Source organism: Podarcis gaigeae (genome assembly GCF_964106915.1).
Source record: "Podarcis gaigeae genome assembly, chromosome: 3".
Classification (NCBI taxonomy): Eukaryota; Metazoa; Chordata; class Lepidosauria; order Squamata; family Lacertidae; genus Podarcis; species Podarcis gaigeae.
Window position 1 is genome coordinate 17,862,961 of NC_139680.1, and position 20,258 is coordinate 17,883,218.

The 20,258-nt window shown below is 43.6% G+C and overlaps 1 protein-coding gene across 10 annotated transcripts in view; it reads left to right on the plus strand.

The window, feature by feature from the left end:
- The window catches only part of KCNS3 (potassium voltage-gated channel modifier subfamily S member 3), a 466,063-nt gene that overhangs the window by 422,250 nt on the left and 23,555 nt on the right, over positions 1-20,258 (plus strand). For 2 of the 10 annotated variants that reach the window (XR_014561931.1, XM_083730474.1), the window contains exon 2: positions 17,605-17,777. The exons of the other annotated variants lie outside the window; for them this stretch is intronic. The gene's annotated coding sequence lies outside the window, so the exon portion shown is untranslated. The remainder of the gene's footprint in view (positions 1-17,604; positions 17,778-20,258) is intronic. 10 annotated transcript variants of the gene reach the window in all.

Here is a 20,258-nt window from a genome sequence, read left to right on the forward strand (position 1 = left end):
GCAGGGACCGAGCAACGGGAGCTCACCCTGTCGCGGGGATTCGAACTGCCGACCTTCTGATCGGCAAGCCCTAGGCTCTGTGGTTTAACCCACAGCGCTACCCGTGGTTAGCAAGTGTTTTATCTGGAGAGATTGCCACTGAGCATTTGTAGGTAATCTGTATTTTTCTCTTAAGACGGAATATGTATAAAATTCATCTTCTTCGTTTATCAGGTGGTTTAATGATAATATACCCATATTCACCCACTTTTCCCATATGACCATTTCTTTCCTGATTTTTAAAGATGGGTTTCCCCACAAAGTCATTTTCTCATGGGAGAAAAGATCAAATATATATATATTTGGACATGTTGTGCCATATCGTTCAAACAGATGCTGTTGTTTCAATAGCATCTTGAGTATTAATGTATTTAGACCCAAGTGCTCTCCATCTTTCTAGAGTTGCTAGACAGGAATATTCCAAAGCAGCCCAATTTGTGTGGTGGAGTGACCTTCTCTGTCCCTGTCTTCAACAAAGGGGCATCTCTGTTGTTTTTGCAGTCTGTGCTGTTTAAATCTCACTATCCCAGAAGGGCCTACTAAAGGTTTGTGTGCTCAGCAACATTGCGACATCAGTCTTCTTGAATGCATCAGCTAGCCAGGCCAGGAGGTGATACTGACAAAAGGTACAGATATTCCCGGTTGCTCTATAACTGTTGAGCATCTTGCCGCCCTAGCTTCACCTCAGCCATTGCTTCTGTTTCTGGCTGCAGTTTTTGAGAATATTTTTCTTCCTTCCGTCGGACTGAGCCATTGTGGTGCAGTTGGTTAGAGTGTCGGACGAGGACTGGGGAGACCCATGTTCAAAACCCCACCGAGCCATGAAATTCGCTGGGTGGCTTGGGCTCTGTCAGAGACTCTCAGCCTAATCTACCTCACAGGGTTGTTGTGAGGAGAAAGTCATGGATGCCACCTGGAGATTCGTGGAGGAAAGGTGGAACACAATTGGAACAATTGGAACAAATCAATAAAGCTGTGAAAAATACTAGATAGATTCAAAAACTGAAATTCAAATTTTGCTTTGTGAGACTTGCAAGTGAAACAGGAAAGACAGAAGTTACTTTTTAAAACAACAACCTATATTTATTGGAATCTTCCATACGGAGGAAGTTGATGTAGATGGCAATAGGCCATCGAAAGAGGAATTAAATGTGTGAAAATAATGTGCAACATATGTATATACACAAAACCATTTTGTATGGAATGAGTAGCTATTTTTGTTGTTGCTGTATTTCCCCCTTAATAGTTTTGTAACTGAACTCCATATCTAAGCTACTATATGATATTGTGATTTTTGAAAGCACACGCACACCATGATTCGTGATATATTGCCAGGTCAAAAATTACAACGCTGATATCATGGCATGGACTTGAAACCGGTTTTGAACGATAGATCACCCAGCCCTATTGTTTCCCTTCTATTGTTTCCTTTGAGGCCTGTCAGATTCTTCTCCTTGCTTTCTACTGTTCCTTCCTCTTTTGCATCTGCATGTTCTCTTACCTTCACTTTGCTTCACTTTCCTGCCCTCTAAACACCGGGAGCGTTGGAAGCAACTCGTCTTTGCAGAACCTGTAATGGTTCTGTACAGTATATTTTGGGGGCAAGCTCAGGGGAAGGGCCAGAGGTGACAAAGAGCAAGAGAAATTCTACCACATCGCTTGCATGTGCCAAGCGCAGTATCCTTTCCCCCAGTACTCCCATTTGTGGGTCTTACATGATGTTGTTGTTGTTGTTTAGTCGTCTTAGTCGTCTTTGACTCTCTGCGACCCTATAAACCAGAGCATGCCTTGGAAACTATCACTTTCTTCTCAAAGCTGCTCCTTTTTTATGTCCATGGAGTTTTCTTGGCAAACTTGGTGCCTCGGTTTAAGAACTTAATTCGTTCTGGAGGTCTATTCTTAATCTGAAACTGTTCTTAACCTGAGGTACCACTTTAGCTAATGGGGCCTCCTGCTGCCGCCGCGCCACAGCCGCGCGATTTTTGTTCTCATCCTGAAGCAAAGTTCTTAACCTGAGGTAATATTTCTGGGTCAGCGGAGTCTGTAACCTGAAGCCGCTGTAACCTGAAGTGTCTGTAACCTGAGGTACCACTGTACTGGAGTGGATTGCCAGTTCCTTCTCCAGATGGATCACATTTAGTCTACACCATGGGTAGGCAAACTAAGGCTCGGGGGCCGGATCCAGCCCAATAGCCTTCTAAATCCGGCTCACAGACGGTCTGGGAATCAGCGTGTTTTTTACATGAATAGAATGTGTCCTTTTATTTAAAATGCATCTCTGGGTTATCTGTGGGGCATAGGAACTCATTCATATATATTATTTCAAAATATCGTCCGGCCCCCCACAAGGTCTGAGAGACAGTGGACCGGCCCCTGCTGGAAAAGTTTGCTGACCCCTGGTCTACATTCTCACCTATGACCTGTCCATCTTGGGTGGCCCTGCACGGCATAGCTCATAACTTCTTGGAGTTATTCAAGCCCCTTCACCGCGACAAGGCAGTGATCCATGAAGGGGGTCCTACATGATAGTAGGGTGTTAAAGCACATGGAAATGAGTGACTCCGGTTTGTTTGTTTAGTTAGCTCTAGAGAGGTTTGCATCTCGGTGCAAAAAGATTCCTGTTAATGGGCCACTTGACCTGCGGATCCGACAGCTTATTGCGAAGTCCATTATCAGCCTTATTGATATTGTGCCATGTTTTATCTTCACTGGGAAAACAAACACACACCTTCCCCCCACCCCACCCTGGCTAAACCCTATTAAAACGTCCTGAGCTGTCCGTTCTGTTCACTGCCGTCACTTCAACACGGTACCAGACTATTACAAGATGCATCCATTGCGGTGGGTTTTTAAAATATTATTATTATTTTTTCCAAATCCATGACAGCATGCCGCAAGGCATCCAAGCAATTTGTGGCTCCTGAATCTAGCTGAGTAGACCTTTTCCTGTGGTTTGGCCTTTTTAAGAAAGAAAGAAAAAAACCCGAGCACCATACCATTAACACTCAGTTATGCAACCGAGCTGTGGTATGTGGATTCCAAAGGCTGCTTGCCCATCAGCATTCTGCTGGTGTAGAACCAACCTATTCTTTTGTGCTGCTGGCTGGCTGTAGGCAGAACATGCAATGTCAGAGTACAAGGTGCTGTTATTCTGCATTGGCAGAGGGGTTGAGGCTGGGCGAAGCGCTCTCAGTGAATCAAAAGGGGGAAGAGATATACCCAAAGCACCAGGTATTAAAGGAGTCTCCTTCATTTCATTTCATTTGTTGAATTTATATACCGCCCTATACCCGGAGATCTCAGGGCGGTTCACAAAAAAAATATCACAATATATAAAATAAAAATAAAAATCTAATAATACCCCCCCCAAAAGAGCCAAATTTTAAAGGGTGTAGGATATTGATTAGGTCAGCCAAAGGCCTGGATAAAAAGGAAGGTTATTATTTTATTATACCTAAAGGTGTATAATAATAATAATAATAATAATAATAATAATAATAATAATAATTTATTTATACCCCGCCCATCTGGCTGGGCTTCCCCAGCCACTCTGGGCGGCTTCCAAAAGAATATTAAAATACTATAATACATCAAACATTAATGAAGGTGCCAAGCGAATTTCCCTGGAGAGAGCATTCCACAGACGGGGAGCCACTGCAGAGAAGGCCCCGTTCTCGTGTTGCCACCCTCTGAACCTCTTGAGGAGGAGGCACATGAAGGAGGGTCTTAGAAGATGATCTCAGGGTCTTGGTAGGGTTCATATGTTTTGTGTATTGAAGTTTATGGGTTGCTAGTGATTTTTTGTTTATTGAAGCTTATGGGTTGCTACGGTCTCTGGACCGTAATAAAGATTGATGATGATTTAAATCAGTAGTCCTCTGCTAATCAGCCTCACATCCTATAATGTGGAGGGGAGTGACCTATACCAGACTTACCTCTTTCAGGGGGGCGGGTGCCATAGATTCATGTCATATCAAGCAACATTTGAAATTCGCCAGGTGCAAGGTGCATTTTGCACCTGGCTATCGGCCACTTGCAACCAAGTGAAGATGCCCAGTTGTCAGGATGGCGCCTCTGACGTCTCCACCATCTGGAGGTGCTATGCCTGGGGATCACTGGATGTTGACTGTTTTCACACACCAGCAACACATCCTGTAGAATTCTCCCTGTGATATTTTATTTGCACAGCCAGAATGAATTTCAGGAACCAGAAAGTCGTATGGAAAAACGCAACTTTTGAGCTGTTACAGTCACCAAAGAGAATGCCTAATTGCCATTTTGGGACTCTAATGAAGGATTGACCGTGATTGATTCTCAGTTAAACATCTGGCTAGTTCAGATGACAACCTTGAGCTAGCTTAACAGGCTTGAGAACTTAAAGAAGAAAAATCACCTGATCCAGGGACATTCCACATATATATTGGCCTAGTCTGATCTCTCTTTTTCTTTTTTTTTTATAAATATTTTATTAAATTTTCAAATACATAATACAAGATCCCTACACCAAAAAGCCAGAAGAAATACACCAAGAAACCATATAGAAAGAAAGAAATAAAAAAGAAAAAAGAAAAAGAGAAAAATATAACCAACCATTCAGTACAATTTTTCTTATATAACTAACTGGACTTCCTCACATCTCCTTACCCTGCATTATTTATAATAAGAATGTCAGCAAATTATTACCTTGTTTCATACCTTATTTTGTACTTTCCAAATATTGTACTTCTAAATTTAAAATGATTTTTATCAATTACTCATACCTTAAAATTAAACATAGTGTTGTCTTAAATTTCGACCTTTTCTTGCTTATAACTTAATTTTCTATTTTACAAAATCTATTTGCTGGAACTGATATTTTCTAAATCGTGCAAATACTTAACATTCATACAACTTATAATGTTTTTGTAAATAGTCCTTAAACTTCTTCCAGTCCTCTTCCATTGTTTCTTCTCCCAGGTCTCGGATTCTGCCAGTCATTTCAGCCAATTCCATATAGTCCATCAATTGCGTCTGCCACTCTTCCAGTGTGGGCAAGTCTTGTGTCTTCCAATACTTTGCAATAAGTATTCTTGCTGCTGTTGTCGCATACACAAAGAAACTTCTGTCCTTCTTTAACACTTTCTGGCCGACAATGCCCAAGAGGAAGGCCTCCGGTTTCTTAACAAAGGTATATTTAAATACCTTTTTTAGTTCATTGATCTCTCTTTTTCTTGATGGTGACACGGACCATTCATAACATAAGAATATTCTTTACAAATGTGATCAGGGCAGTGGGTGTGTGTCTGTGTGTAAGTGAAGACAAGTGATGGCAGTTCACTATAACGTCATTCACCGCTCCTACTCAGGCTGCACAGAAAAAGCATTTCGGTTCCTGAAATTGATTCCGATAGCGCGGATGAAATATAACAGGTAACTGAAAACGGTCAAGATCCAGTGATGCCCAGGCATGTACCTCCAGATGAAGGAAATATCAGGCATCTTCATTTGGTTACTACTGGTTGATGTCAGGTGCAAAATGTGCCTGGTGCCTGGCTAATTTTGAACTCCGACTGTAACATGAAAAGGTGGTTAGTTTTCAGAGTTGTTCCACTGTGGAGGGGAGAAAATCATATTCATTTTTTTTTAAAAAAAAAAACTTACCAAAAACTGGTTGAGGTAACACATTAACAGCAGTGAGAAGCAAAAAGGGTTTTTGGTTTTTTTTAAAAAAATAATGGTAGAATTCCCACAGAGGTTTGAAAAGGGGGTGGGGGTGGGGATTGAGGCTCTGTTTGGGTTTCTCAACACTGCTGGATCTCCCCAGCCTTATAGTTTGATGCTCTGGCTTATAAGCCCAACGGACAGTTAATTGCACATGGAGCCTTACTGCTATGATTGGGGGGGGGGGGGGAGAGAAATAGGCTAAAACATACCCTATTTCTTTTGGCTTTTAATTTGTTTCTTTTTAAATTGGCTTCGGTGTATCCTGAGTGAAACTAAACAGGAGTATAAATTGGGCTTGGACTATGAAAATGGCCACTCTAATAATTGGCTTTCCTAGTACCCATCACTGCAGATGGTGAGATCACTGCAGATGGTGACAGCAGCCACGAAATTAAAAGACGCCTGCTTCTTGGGAGAAGGGCAATGACAGGCCTAGACAGCATCTTGAGAAGTAGAGACATCACCTTGCCAACAAAGGTTCGTATAGTTAAAGCTATGGTTTTCCCAGTAGTGATGTATGGAAGTGAGAGCTGGACCATAAAGAAGGCTGATCGCCGAAGAATTGATGCTTTTGAATTATGGTGCTGGAGGAGACTCTTGAGAGTCCCATGGACTGCAAGAAGATCGAACCTCTCCATACTGAAGGAAGTCAACCCTGAGTGCTCACTGGAAGGACAGATTGTGAAGCTGAGGCTCCAGTACTTTGGCCACCTCATGAGAAGAGAAGACTCCCTGGAGAAGACCCTGATGTTGGGAAAGATGGAGGGCACAAGGAGAAGGGGACGGCAGAGGACGAGATGGTTGGATAGTGTTTTCGAGGTTACCAGCATGAGTTTGACCAAACTGCGGGGGGCAGTGGAGGACAGAGGTGCCTGGCGTTCTCTGGTCCATGGGGTCACGAAGAGTCGGACACGACTAAACGACTAAACAACAACAAGTACCCGTAAAATATACAGCGCACACAATATATAGCGCTTTCAGTTTTAACTATAGGAGTTGCTTTTTGGAGTGTGTGTGGGGGGGGAGTTGATTGCACATAAACTGCTGCTGGGTTTATTGATTCTTCAAAAGCTAATTATAGGGTGAAACCCCTAAAATTTGCTGCATCGGTGACGATACGATACAATACGATACGATAATCTTCATTGTCATTGTCCCATACAAAACAATGAAAGTGAAAAAATCTACATCAGACATTCAAGAGCCAACAAGCCTGCTATCCCAGCTATCCCAGCCTGGTTAGCCCCCTAAGAACTCTGATACCCCATAATTAAATACAATATACTCCCATAGAGACTATCTTAAAGGTAAAGGGACCCCTGACCATTAGGTCCAGTCGCGGATGACTCTGGGGTTGCGGCGCTCATCTCGCTTTATTGGCCAAGGGAGCCGGCATACAGCTTCCGAGTCGTGTGGCCAGCATGACTAAGCCGCTTCTGGCGAACCAGAGCAGCACACGGAAACACCGTTTACCTTCCCGCCGGAGTGGTACCTATTTATCTTCTTGCACTTTGACGTGCTTTCAAACTGCTAGGTTAAGACTACCTTACACTGCGTTTAAAACCAAAATCACATTTGAATAGAAACTGTTTTTAAGGCGGCTAGTCCTAGTCTTTATAACCCTGTACTTTCTTCCAGAAGCCGAAAGATGTGTCAGCGGCATGATGTCGTCCAATGGCATATTTGATGTGGAAGAGAGTGGCTGTTGCAGTTGTGCAGAACAATTCTCAAAAGTTAGCGATCACAGCCTTCTAAGCAACACGCATGGCTGTCTTGTGCAAAGTAACTCTTGGGAGCTGTTCAGGAGATTGTTTTGTAACATAAAGTCTGTGCACAGTGAGATCACAAGCATGTCTTGAATTACCCTCACAGAACTACAGTTCCTAGAGAGTGGTTTAGCAACCAACATCTCTTTGTAGGGGGAACTCCAGAAACTTTGCTTCTGTGAGGAGAATCGGGGTCTCCTAGCAGCTCTCAGCACCCTCAACAAATTGCAGCTCCCAGAATTCTTTGGGGAAAGCCATGACTGTTTATAGGGATATCATAGCGAATGTCCCATGTGAGTGTTAGGAGGTGGCTGGAGGATGGATGGCCGTTAACAGATTGAGGTTGAATCCTGACAAGACAAAGTACAGTGGTACCTCAGGTTACAGACACTTCAGGTTACAGACTCTGCTAACCCAGAAATAGTACCTTGGGTTAAGAACTTTGCTTCAGGATGAGAACAGAAATTGTGTGGCGGCGCCACGGCAGCAGCGGGAGGCCCCATTAGCTAATGTGGTGCTTCAGGTTAAGAATGGTTTCAGGTTAAGAACGGACCTCCAGAATGAATTAAGCTCTTAACCCGAGGTACCACTGTACTGTTTTCGGGGCACGGCGAGTGGACAGGTGTGGGGGGCCTCCCTGGTCCTGAATGGGGTAACTGTGCCCCTGAAGGACCAGGTGCACAGCCTGGGAGTCATTTTGGACTCACAGCTGTCCATGGAGGCGCAGGTCACTTCTGTGTCCAGGGCAGCTGTCTACCAGCTCCATCTGGTACGCAGGCTGAGACCCTACCTACCTACAGAGGGTCTCGCCAGAGTGGTACGTGCTCTGGTTATCTCCCAGTTGGACTACTGAAATGCTCTCTGCGTGGGGCTACCTTTGAAGGTGACTCGGAAACTACAAATTATCCAGAATGCAGCAGTTAGACTGGTGACTGGGAATGGCCGCCAGGACCATGTAACACCGGTCCTAAAGGATCTACACTGGTCCCCAGTACGTTTTTGAGCACAATTCAAAGTGTTGCTAGCAAAATACATCCTTAGGATGTTCTGTTCCTTGTTGCCAGTGAGAACAGCTGCTCCTTCAAATTCCATTGCCCTGAGTGTAATTTGGTAAATAAATCTTAGCAAAAGCACCCTAAGCTTGGTACTCTTTTCTCAGGAAGTGATCAGATGTTCCAGGGAAAGTTTTGCATGAAAATCACCCTGTGAAGCTTTTCAGTGGAATCTCTCTCCAAATGGTTAAAGCCGAAGCAAAACAAACAAACAAACAATAACCAGACCCTGTCGAAAAACTGCAGTTGATGTATGTAAAGGAATACCTCTTTGTTCGTTTGTTTTAAGCCAGCTTTGGTTGGATAAGTAAGCACACAGCCCATTCCTTGGGGCATAAAGTTTGCCGGCTCTTAATTGAAACGGCTTGTTCAATAAAAGGTTATCACATCTCCTCTCTCCGCAACAAAATAAAATCAATCCAATAATCACAAGTGTTGCAGAACGGACGTGAGCGAATGCTGCTTGACTTTAGCCCATGAGGAACCTGGGTGCGAATCTGTTGTAGACGAAGCAGGGACATTTAGCATTTCACTATGGTATTGCTTGCAGCAATTAATCAGCCCAAAAGGACGTATATTGACAACGATGCTTACATCTTGTGTTGGGTTATTATGGCAATAAAGCTGTAAACTAGGACTTGCTGGTCTTCCAGGTATTGTTAGACTCCAATTCCCATCAGCCAGCACGGCCACTGGTCAGGGATGATGGGAGTCATAGTCTGCCAGCACCCAGAGTGGCACAGGTTCTCTATTCCTTCTCTTTGTCTTTAGCAGCTTGTGTCAAACAAGAATATGAAGCCATTCCATCAATCCTTTAAATTGTCCTCAGTGAGGGCTTTTTAAGTACCCGGAAGCCATCAGTTCAAGCCCTGCTTGGTGTAAATTGTGTTCCTGAGCTATTTAAAGGTAAAGAGACCCCTGACCATTAGGTCCAGTCATGGCTGATTCTGGGGTTGCGGCGCTCATCTCGCTTTATTAGCCAAGGGAGCCGGCGTACAGCTTACGGGACATGTGGCCAGCATGGCTAAGCTGCTTCTGGCGAACCAGAGCAGCGCACAGAAATACCATTTACCTTCCCGCCGGAGCGGTACCTATTTGTCTACTTGCACTGGTGTGCTTTCGAACTGCTAGGTTGGCAGAAGCTGGGACAGAGCAACGGGAGCTCACCCCATCATGGGGATTCGAACCGCCGACCTTCTGATCGGCAAGTCCTAGGCTCTGTGATTTAACCCACAGCGCCACCCGCGTCCCATACTCTTCATGAAAAGATGCCTGTAAATGAAAGGATTATGTCTAATCTTTTTATCTCTTCTTCGTCCCATTGGTTTCAATGGGAACAGTTTAAATGAGTGGCTTTAACAGCCCGATCCTATTAATGTTTACTTGGGAGTAAACCCCATGGGGACCATTGGCCATAGCTGTCAACGTTTCCCTTTTTTAAAGGGAAATTCCCTTATTCCGAATAGGATTCCTCGCAAGAAAAGGGAAAAGTTGACAGCTATGCCATTGGCGCATACTCTGACATGAACACAGGTCAGACTGGGCTGCAAGTCTCCCACTGAACGTAAAGGCATTTAAAATGCTTAATTCATCCAGTTTTATGTCGTCGATGGTGATGTTGTTCTCTTTCTCCGTGCAGCAAGCATTCAAAATTAAACGAGATATGAGTTTTCAAGAAGGAAAACATTAAGGCTTGCTTTAAAAACGAAGCCCTATCTTCTTCTTAATTCTTAACATTTCATTTTTAAACAAAATTTAGGAAAAAATATATGAGGAGTAATTAAACAAATCTGGCATTTATTTTTCAGCGTTGTGTGCTAGGTAATAATCATATTATTATTATTAACATATATTTGCCCTCTTTCTCAGCAGCAACCCAAGGTTGTAATTGTAAACATTGGGCTGGGGGGGCAGTTTGGAAGCTGAGAGCATTTTGTATGCTCAAAGGATAAGGGGATGTTAAGATATAGGCAGCAGAAAAATTGTTGCAGCTGTCCCTTATACCAACAGCAAACTCGTTCTCAAAGTGTGGATCCATATGTAGCCAAAACATCACCATCCATACACAACAGGGAGTATCGGCAGGCTTGAGGGGATCCCAAGGTTTGCAGAAGTACAAAAGTGGGGAGATTAAAAAATGAGGAATGAAAAATCTCATCCCCCCAAAAAACCACATGCAGCCCAGTAGTGGACTGAGCTTACTCATTGACAAGGGAATCCTTGCAGTTGGAGAAGGGATGGAAAACTGGGTGATAGAATGGTGATTGGATGGAATATTCTGGAAGAAGGCTTAGCTAGCTGGCTGGAACCCTGAATGGGAGCACCGCGCAACGCAACAATTTGTCGCAGTTCCCCCTTGTTTATGGTTTCTGTTGCAGGCCTTTGGAAGAAATGCTATCCCACATCCAATCAGTTAAAAAGGACCCTGCAAAACAAATTCTGTATTTCATCCATTTTCAGTAATTTTCTTTCAGAGGAGGGCTTACAGATGTAACATAGGCTGATGAGGGTTGAGGTCTTATGGATGTAACAGGGATTAATTCTGAGATATGCTCTCAGGAAGGTAATTTACGTCAAGTGGGCTGGTGTCATCTCTGGGATTTTGAAGCACCTGAAGCATAATCAACTCATATTATTCCTCGTAGGGGTGGGCTTGGTTTTTGCAGAAATCTGAGGGGGTTCGGTCGCCATTTTAGAAAACCAAAGCTTTGCAAATGCCTGCACATTTTCTCACAGACCTGTGACACATTGGCTCTCACTATAATGAACTCATAAAATAAACGACATTGCTTATACCAAATGACTTAAAGCCATTTCTCCCATCAGTTAAATTCTCCTTTGTTGACTTCAAGATATAAAAGCTGTTGTTTATGTGAATGCATCTTAGACATTTTAAGAATCACAAATATATTAATTTATGGCATTTTTCAATATACGCTTGGTTTTTAAACCTGCAGGCATGCACTTTCCAAATTCAAACACTTTCAATTTTATGGGACCAATCTTTCTCTCTTGGGGGGGAAATTAAAGCTAATGGCCCATATATAAATGCAATGAACAGTGTTATGCAGGCTATTCTATCCTACATTTCCCCCCGTCTATTTTACTGCTTACCAATCCATTAACCTTCAGTTATGTTATGGTACATGGAAGGCAAACAAGCCTTGCCTTGCCAACCTAAGGCTTTTCACATTTCCTTTTGTAATGATGAAGTCGTTGTGTGACTTTACAATTCCTGCGTTCTTCTGAATGTCCCCCCTTCATGATGAAACAAGACATCTACTATAGGACACTTAACTATGAGACACTAATTTTTACTCAAGAGTAGACCCACTAACTGGATCTACTCTGAACAAAAGTTGGTTGAATGCAACCCTGTATCCTAGAGATCCCTCAAAAATGAAAATTCAGATACTGGAGGTGGAGGCATTAATGAAGTACAGTGAGCCCACAATGGAGGAGAGGGTGACATTCCAGGGATTGTGACGGATGCCAAAATAATGTACGGTGAAAACTCATTGGGTTCAATGGCGGGTGGGTTTGCCAATGACATTTTGCCACATGGACAAAGTTGAATGTGCACGAGTTAAATGCACATACGTTGCTGTATCATTCTCTGCTTGGAAACAACACAAAGAAAACCTATCTAGTACTGGGATGACTTAATTGTAGCTTCAGATGAATACATCTGGTCAAAATTCTAAAAGGAAAGGGGCATCACACTTCATGAGGTAAAAAAATCTGTCTCCTTCAAGGTTGACATCTGGGACAGAGGTTATTTCACTGACCACAAACTTCTGGCTCCAGTCTGGCTTCTCTGCCCCCATCCCACTGCCAGATGCAAAGAAAATCCTACTTCCTTTCTTAGGACTCACCCTTTCTCTTGCCCAGGAAGCTGACTTCACGTCCACCATATTAAGAGAGAGTAGCTTCGGACAGCCATGTGTCTCTAGGCAAGCCCTGCACTTGCAAGTTTGATGTGCAGCCCCAAATCACACAGAAGTGGGGGTGGCTGTTGCATTGCCAAGCTAATCATTTCTATACCCCCAGTTCTGTATCACCACACAGTTCAAAATTTCCAGGGTGGCTTATGATAGATGCAGTGGTGGACCTGAAGCCTGAACTGTTAAGGGGGCCCCTTCGCAACCAGCAATGAAGTCTGGGTAACCATTGTTATCTTCTTCAGTGAGGTTGTCTGCAACACCTGTGCTATTGACTCTCAAACTTTGGGATTGTTGAAATATATAAAAGAAAAAATAAATTGATTTGAGTCTACTAGCCCCATATTTTTTTAAAAAAAGCAATTTGGATTAAAGTCAGTTCTGGGGCCCCATAGGATTAGGGGATCTGAAGCTTAATCTTCATTCGTTGTATAGCAGATGAATCCTTGGGTAGATGAGTTTATGGAAAGTATCAGATAGTTTTGATAAGATTTTTAACTTGCTTAGGTTCTAGAATGGCGTGTAAATACCATATTTTTTGCTCTATAAGACTCACTTTTTCCCTCCTGAAAAGTAAGGGGAAATGTGTGTGTCTTATGGAGCGAATGCAGGCTGCGCAGCTATTCCAGAAGCGAGAACAGAAAGAGAGATTGCTGCTTTCACTGTTCAGCGATCCCTCTTGCTGTTCTGGCTTCTGATATTCAGATTTTTTTTTCCTTGTTTTCCTCCTCCAAAAACTAGGTGCGTCTTGTGGTCTAGTGCGTCTTATAGAGCGAAAAATACGGTCCATGGAACTGTCATGGGTTCAGGAATCCAGACTAATATAATATTACTATATTATGGCCTCACTTGTAAAAGTTCAAGTAACACTTGAGGGCCTTCAACCTTATGCGGTGGTTGATGAGAGGATAAACTAGAGAAGAACAGTCCATCAGACTCCTCACTGAAAATGGAAAGGGAAAATGCTAATTGAATTTCTTGAAAGTGTTGGGCCAAAATACATTGATTTTCAATTGTCACTGGAAACTCTATCCTTTTTAAGGACCTAGCTTTCATTGTTCACGTTGGGCAGCATTGATTTTGTTGTTGTTCGTCGCTATTAGAAGCTGTGTATTGTTGAAAGTAACTGAGAAATAAGATTAGTGGTCTTTGAAACTGGTCTGAAGGGAGACATTTTATTTTACTGCCGGAACAGGCTGGTCTTGATAAGGCATAATGAGGTACTCTGCTTATTCTTGCTTTTCTCAGTCACTCTGCAGAGTCGTATAACTGAAGGACAACCATTCAAGAAAACTCATTATGGAGTTTTCCACCCCAAATGGAAGCCCCCTGCTTACTGCTTAGGGGCAAAGATTCTAGGTGATCTTTAAACTAAGCCCAACTATCTTAACTGACCCACTTTCCTTAGGTCAGGGTGATAGCGATCTTTCAATTTTCGCGAAGTGCTCAGTCACTGAGCCAGCTGTGTGTAGTCAGAACAGAATACGGATGAACAGGTCATCACTTCTAAGCGAATGGCTCATTAAAGTCAACTTTATCTACAATGAGGGGGCTAGAATATTTGTCTTAAAACTGTAGACTTCCGATCTTCTTGGGAATTGTATACAGTGTAATAAAAAATTTAAGGTCTTCTATATATAATAAATGGTCATAAATGTACCAGCCAAGCACATACATAGATATGTGGACCACATATCTGGAGCAGCACAGGAAGACCACCTTGAAACCATTTTGACTCCCCAACTGACCAAATGTTTTCTCTGCAAGGGAGGGAGGGGGTGAGGGATCCTTCCCATTGTCTCAGGAATTGGGTAATCACCATCTCAAAGGAATGGGCAGACTATCAGGAAAGGCAATCAGATAAGGCATTATCAGATAACCTGGCAGACAGGAAAAACAACAGCATTCAAATTTCTGTTGTAGACCACCTTTTCTGTGATGTAGGTATGATGTTTGTGAGGGGTGGTCTTGGATTACACCCCTTCTGTGATGTATGGAGGGGTGGTCTTGGATGGTCCTCCTCCATCCTCCTGCGTGTGAGGGGAGCACCTTGTTGCAACAGTTCCATAAAGATCAGGCTTACTAGCTGCTTTGCTTATCAATATTCTCTGGTTGGCCTCTGTCATTTTCTCCTTCTGATGGAGAACCTACAAAGGACTCTATAAGGGCTCTTGTGTCCCCCATAAGGGAATAAGGGCAGATTTTGTTTACAACAGCAGACAATTCTGCAGTGTTGGTATTGTTCTTGCAGGTAATAAAATAAACAGAAAAGAAATACATATGTTGGATTATGAGCACAGCCAGCTTCTTATTAAGCTGTCTTGATAGCTAGTATTATTGTAGTAACTCAACCCATTCATCTGTCAACATCTAAATAATGTACGTTAGTAGACTGCAGACACTCACTTTGCTATTTGTATGTATCTGTTTAAGGAATTTTCACAGACCCCCAAATCCTTTATGGTGTATGAAATGAACTCTCTGTCGCAGTGAAGTAATATTGCTCATGAACATCAGTGAGGAGGAACCCTGCCTTGTTGGACACAGAGGAATGATGGGAGGAAACTGCTGGGGAACCCCCATAGGAAGGAGGCTCAGAGCCCACGGAGTGGTGGTGGGGTGACAATGAGTGGTCAGAGCGAGAAGACTGGGAGGAGGAGGTGTCAGAAACTGAAGGGGCAACAGGACTTAGTGAGCTGGGAGAGGCTGTGGCAGAGAGGCAGAAACTGAAGCAGGAGGAGAGAGGCCAAGAAACAGAGATGAGTCAGGCTGGTGAAGAGTCATGGGTGCCATCCTCTCCTGCTGCGATGAGGTCCCCTCCACTCTTGTCCCCCAGAACCAGAAGAAGTATGAAGTGGGAGGAACAAAGGCAGGCACACAGGCGCAGTCTCCGATTGCTAGGAGAAAATCCTGGAGAGGAGGAGACATAGACGGCTGTGGGGAGACAGGGACCTTCAGTCTCAGCAACTGCTTCATGGGGGCCAGACCTGCGTGAAGATCCTATTTTTGCTAATAAAGAGTTAACGCCAACTTGCTCAGTGTGGATTCCTGCTAGCTCAGCCCAGCCAGCAGCAGAGACATTGCAAAGTAACCAGAGGGGAGAGGACCAGTCAATGGGGATATCAGCACTGTGTAGGTTCAGTCTAATATTACCCACCACCTCATCCCTGACCCTCTCCCACTAAGTTAGTAATTCCCTGCTGCATACCTCATTCATCACTACAGGTGATGCCCAACTAGTCCATTGATTTTAATGGGTCTGTTCTGGGTATTCTGAGTCTTGAGCATGAGTTCTCCATTAGTATGTAGTATTTTGTTACAGAAAGCTCAGATATATCTGGTCTCTGGTCATGTATCCTTCAGAATAAAGGTTTGCACAAGAAAATAAGTAGAGGCTTGCTTGATCCGGCCAGTGGCCAATGTAGACCAGCCTCCTGTTCCCACAGTGGCCAACCAGATGCCTATTGGAAGCTAGCAAAGTAGTGCAACAGCCATCTCTAATTCCCACCAACTGGTTTTCAGGGGTCTGCTGCTTCTGATAGTGGAGGTAATGCATAGCCACCATAGCTAGTAGCTGCTGATAGCCTTCTCTTCCTTGAATTGAGTCGCTGCCATTGAACAGCAATGAAAATGGAAAAACCTTTGGACAAAGAATCATAGAATAGAATCATAGAGTTGGAAGAGACCACAAGGACCATCGAGTCCAACCCCCTGCCAAGCAGGAAACACCATCAGAGCACTCCTGACATATGGCTGTCAAGCCTCTGCTTAAAGACCTCCAAAGAAGGAGACTCCACCACACTCCTTGGCAGCAAATTCCACTGTCGAACACTGTCGAACACTGTCAGGAAGTTCTTCCTAATGTTTAGGTGGAATCTTCTTTCTTGTAGTTTGGATCCATTGCTCCGTGTCCGCTTCTCTGGAGCAGCAGAAAACAACCTTTCTCCCTCCTCTATGTGACATCCTTTTATATATTTGAACATGGCTATCATATCACCCCTTAACCTCCTCTTCTCCAAGCTAAACATGCCCAGCTCCCTTAGCCGTTCCTCATAAGGCATCGTTTCCAGGCCTTTGACCATTTTTGGTTGCCCTCCTCTGGACACGTTCCAGTTTGTCAGTGTCCTTCTTGAACTGTGGTGCCCAGAACTGGACACAGTACTCCAGGTGAGGTCTGACTAGAGATGGATACAGGCCACCATCTTGGATCTAGAATAATGTTTTCTTGATAAAGTTGGCTTGGAATGCTTTTGGAATCAAAAGAACTTGCCACGTTGCCTAAACCTGTGTCTGTTAATTAACTGAATGGATGCGTCGCACTAGGTAATCACAGTGAGTAATGGGTGGTATTAATGTAATCTGAGCAGTGAATCATAGCCTAGTACTGTGGAGGATTGCTGAGCCCTGATTTTTTCCCCCTGAAGTGAAATTGGCTTTAACAAGGTGGTGCGTGCAGATTTCTCTGTTGATACAAATCTAGTGCACAACCCCTTTTAATTCCATTTTGATTAAATAAGAAACAGGAAGCTTAATGCTCTTTGGCAAGTCTACTGTCAATATTGGTTCTGTTTGTACCTGCCCTTCCCCTAAAGTAGGGATGGAGAACATTTGGTTCTTGAGATGTTGGGCTACAGCTTCCTCTGACCACTGGGCATGCTGGCTAGGGGTAACTGGGGTTGGAGTTCAACGGTATCTGAAGAACTACGTATTCCTCATCCTGGTTATACATAAGTCTTAGCCTAATGGAGTTTGTGAGTCGGTCACGGCTGGACCTAATGGTCAGGGGTCCCTTTACCTTTTAAGGAGTCTCAAAGTGGCTAACAATTTCCTTTCCCTTCCTCCCCCACAACAAACACTCTGTGAGGTGAGTGAGGCTGAGAGACTTCAGAGAAGTGTGACTAGCCCGAGGTCACCCAGCAACTGCATGTGGAGGAGTGGGGAAGCGAACCCATTTCACCAGATTACAAGTCCACCACTCTTAACCAGTACACCACACTGGCTCTCTACACCACACTGGGCCAGCCCTGCCTGTGCTCCTAGCCTACTTATATTGGAATATGTGTAGATGACAAAATGGTCAATGATTTTCTTTCTTTCCTACAGGTATCCTCTCATTTTGCCAAATGTGAAACTTTCTGGCCTTTGCCTAAACCAGGAAAGTTGTTTCAGTCCTCTCTTGTATGCAGTACCGCCATGCTTGTAAACGCAAACTGCCGCGACAGGAAATGCTTCTGGAACTGACAAGTACCCTAAGAGAAGGCTTCAGATCACTTCTGGTAAGTAGCAAAATCAGACAAGTTCAAATATCCCCCTTTCCCCCCAGGCACCCATCTGTAAGAATGGCTAGGAGAGGAAAATGAAGTCAACTTCCCTCTGGTGTCCCAGAACCAGAAGAGGCATGAAGAGGGCAGGAGAGAGATTAGCAATGTGCAGACGTAGTCTCTGATATCTTGGGGAAACCCCTGGAGAGGAGGCAGCTGTAGGAAAGTGGGGACCTTCAGTCTCAGCAACTGTTTCCTAGGGCAAGACCTATCAGAAATGAGTTGCTGTGCTCATTGTGCTGTGCACAATTAGTTTTTGCTAACAATGAGTTAACTCCAACTTTCACAGTGTGATTTACTGACTGGCTTGCTCTGTGACACAAGCTTCCCCATCTTTGGGATCCATGGTCATCATCATCATTACGATCACAGAAAAGATCACAACATATATAATCAGAATAAAAACAACAACCCAACAACACACCTCTCTAAAAGAGCCACATTTTAAAAGGGTATAGGATGTCAGTCAGGTCACCCAAAGGCCTGGTTAAAAAGGAACGTTTTTGCCTGGTGCCTAAAGGTGTATAATGAAGGCGCCAGGCGAACTTCCCTGGGGAGAGCATTCCACAGATGGGGAGCCACTGCAGAGAAGGCAGTGAGAAATGGGACTCACAGTCCTCTCCTGATCTACATCCCTAAACTGGTTTGGGCATTGACGACTCAAAGCTCAAGATGCATTCAGTTTCCTAGGCATATCATTAAGGGTATTCTGTGAAGAGAGTGCTTGAAGACTGTAGCCAGAATAGCACTCTCTGGGTATTATAAGACAATTCTCATCATCTCATTGAAAGAGATGGGCTTGTTTAGTGTGGAGAAGGGATGTTTAAAAGGGAAACATCAAATATCACATACTAATATTACTATAGAAGAAGCATCAGCATGCTGAAGGGTTATGACATCTTATTAGTTTTCCTTTTCCTAAAGTGTAAGCAGGATCCACACTCACTTCCCTTCCCTGTTACAAAACAGTGGGTGGAGTCATAAAGATGCCCAGAAGGACTGCCTGAAGCATTTAAATCATTCCTGATCTAAATCTTTTAAATGTTCCCTAAGACTGTCAGGGAGCATTACCAGCACAGAAAGCAGATGCTGATGAGAAAGTCTACTTACATCTCCATCCACTTTCTCTCTCACTCCCTGAATGATCAAACCAAAGGAGATGGCTATGCCTCTAGAGCCCTAGTGACCAAGGAGCCAGCAGAGGGAGGTGTCACAATGAAGGGCGTGTCACAAGGACCTCCGCAACCTAGCAAACACCAGCACTTAACTGACACTGCTCTCAACTGACACTGGCTTTTAATCCATGTTCAGCTCTTTACATGTATGTAAAATTAAATCTATTCCTTTATATTCCAGCTTCCATTGTCACTGCACCTACTGAGCATTAGCTATCTAATCTACCTCTCTTTAAAAGGCCTGGTTAAAAAGGAACCTTTTTGCCTGGCGCCTAAAGGTGTATAATGAAGGCACTAGGCAAACTTCCCTGGGGAGAGCATCCCACAGACGGGGAGCCTGTTCTTGTGTTGCTATCCTCCAGACCTCTCGAGGAGGGGGCACACAAAGGAGAGCCTCGGAAGATGATCTTGGGATCTGGGTAGGTTCATCATGCTTTGAACAATTATTTCCCCTTAGAAAGTACAGTGGTACCTCAGGTTACAGACGCTTCAGGTTTCAGACACTTCAGTTTACAGACTCTGCTAACCCAGAAATAGTACCTTGGGTTAAGAACTTTACCTCAGGATGAGAACAAAAATCATGCTCCAGCAACACAGCGGCAGCAGGAGGTCCCATTAGCTAAAGTGGTACCTCAGGTTAAGAACAGTTTCAGGTTAAGAACGGACCTCCAGAACGAATTAAGTTCTTAGCCAAAGATACCACTGTATTTGAATCAAGCACAAAGTTTTATCGTTGCAGATTAATGGGGAGTATGTGATGGAGGGGTGGGGCACCCACCCACTCTTTTCCCATAGGAAGGGGTCTTGGTAACCTGGTAATTGCAAGGACACAGCCATGCATGTATAAACAGGGGGAAATGTATTACAGACTTAAATATTGTTTTCTTGTGAGATTCATTATAGTTAAGCCTACCACAGTTACGCTTTAATTCTTGGAAGGATGAACATTAATTTAAATATGGTTCAGCTACAGGACAGGACAAGCTTAATGAATTAACCATCTTTTCTCCACAGCAGGGTGTTTGGGGGAGGCGGGGGGAGGTAGTGCTAACCAGGCTTTATTTTAATCAAGCTTTATAACTCTGACTTAATAAACCTTGTAAGTAATTTAATTTTGCCTCGCTGAATTGTTTAGTGCTGCGTGTGAGATTTTTATTTCTTCCCCGTTTCCTTTAATATAACTACTCACAGTAAGCAGAGATGAGAAGTGTTTGCAGTGAGAACAAAACAAGATTACCTAAGTGTACCTTGTGTTTCTTTT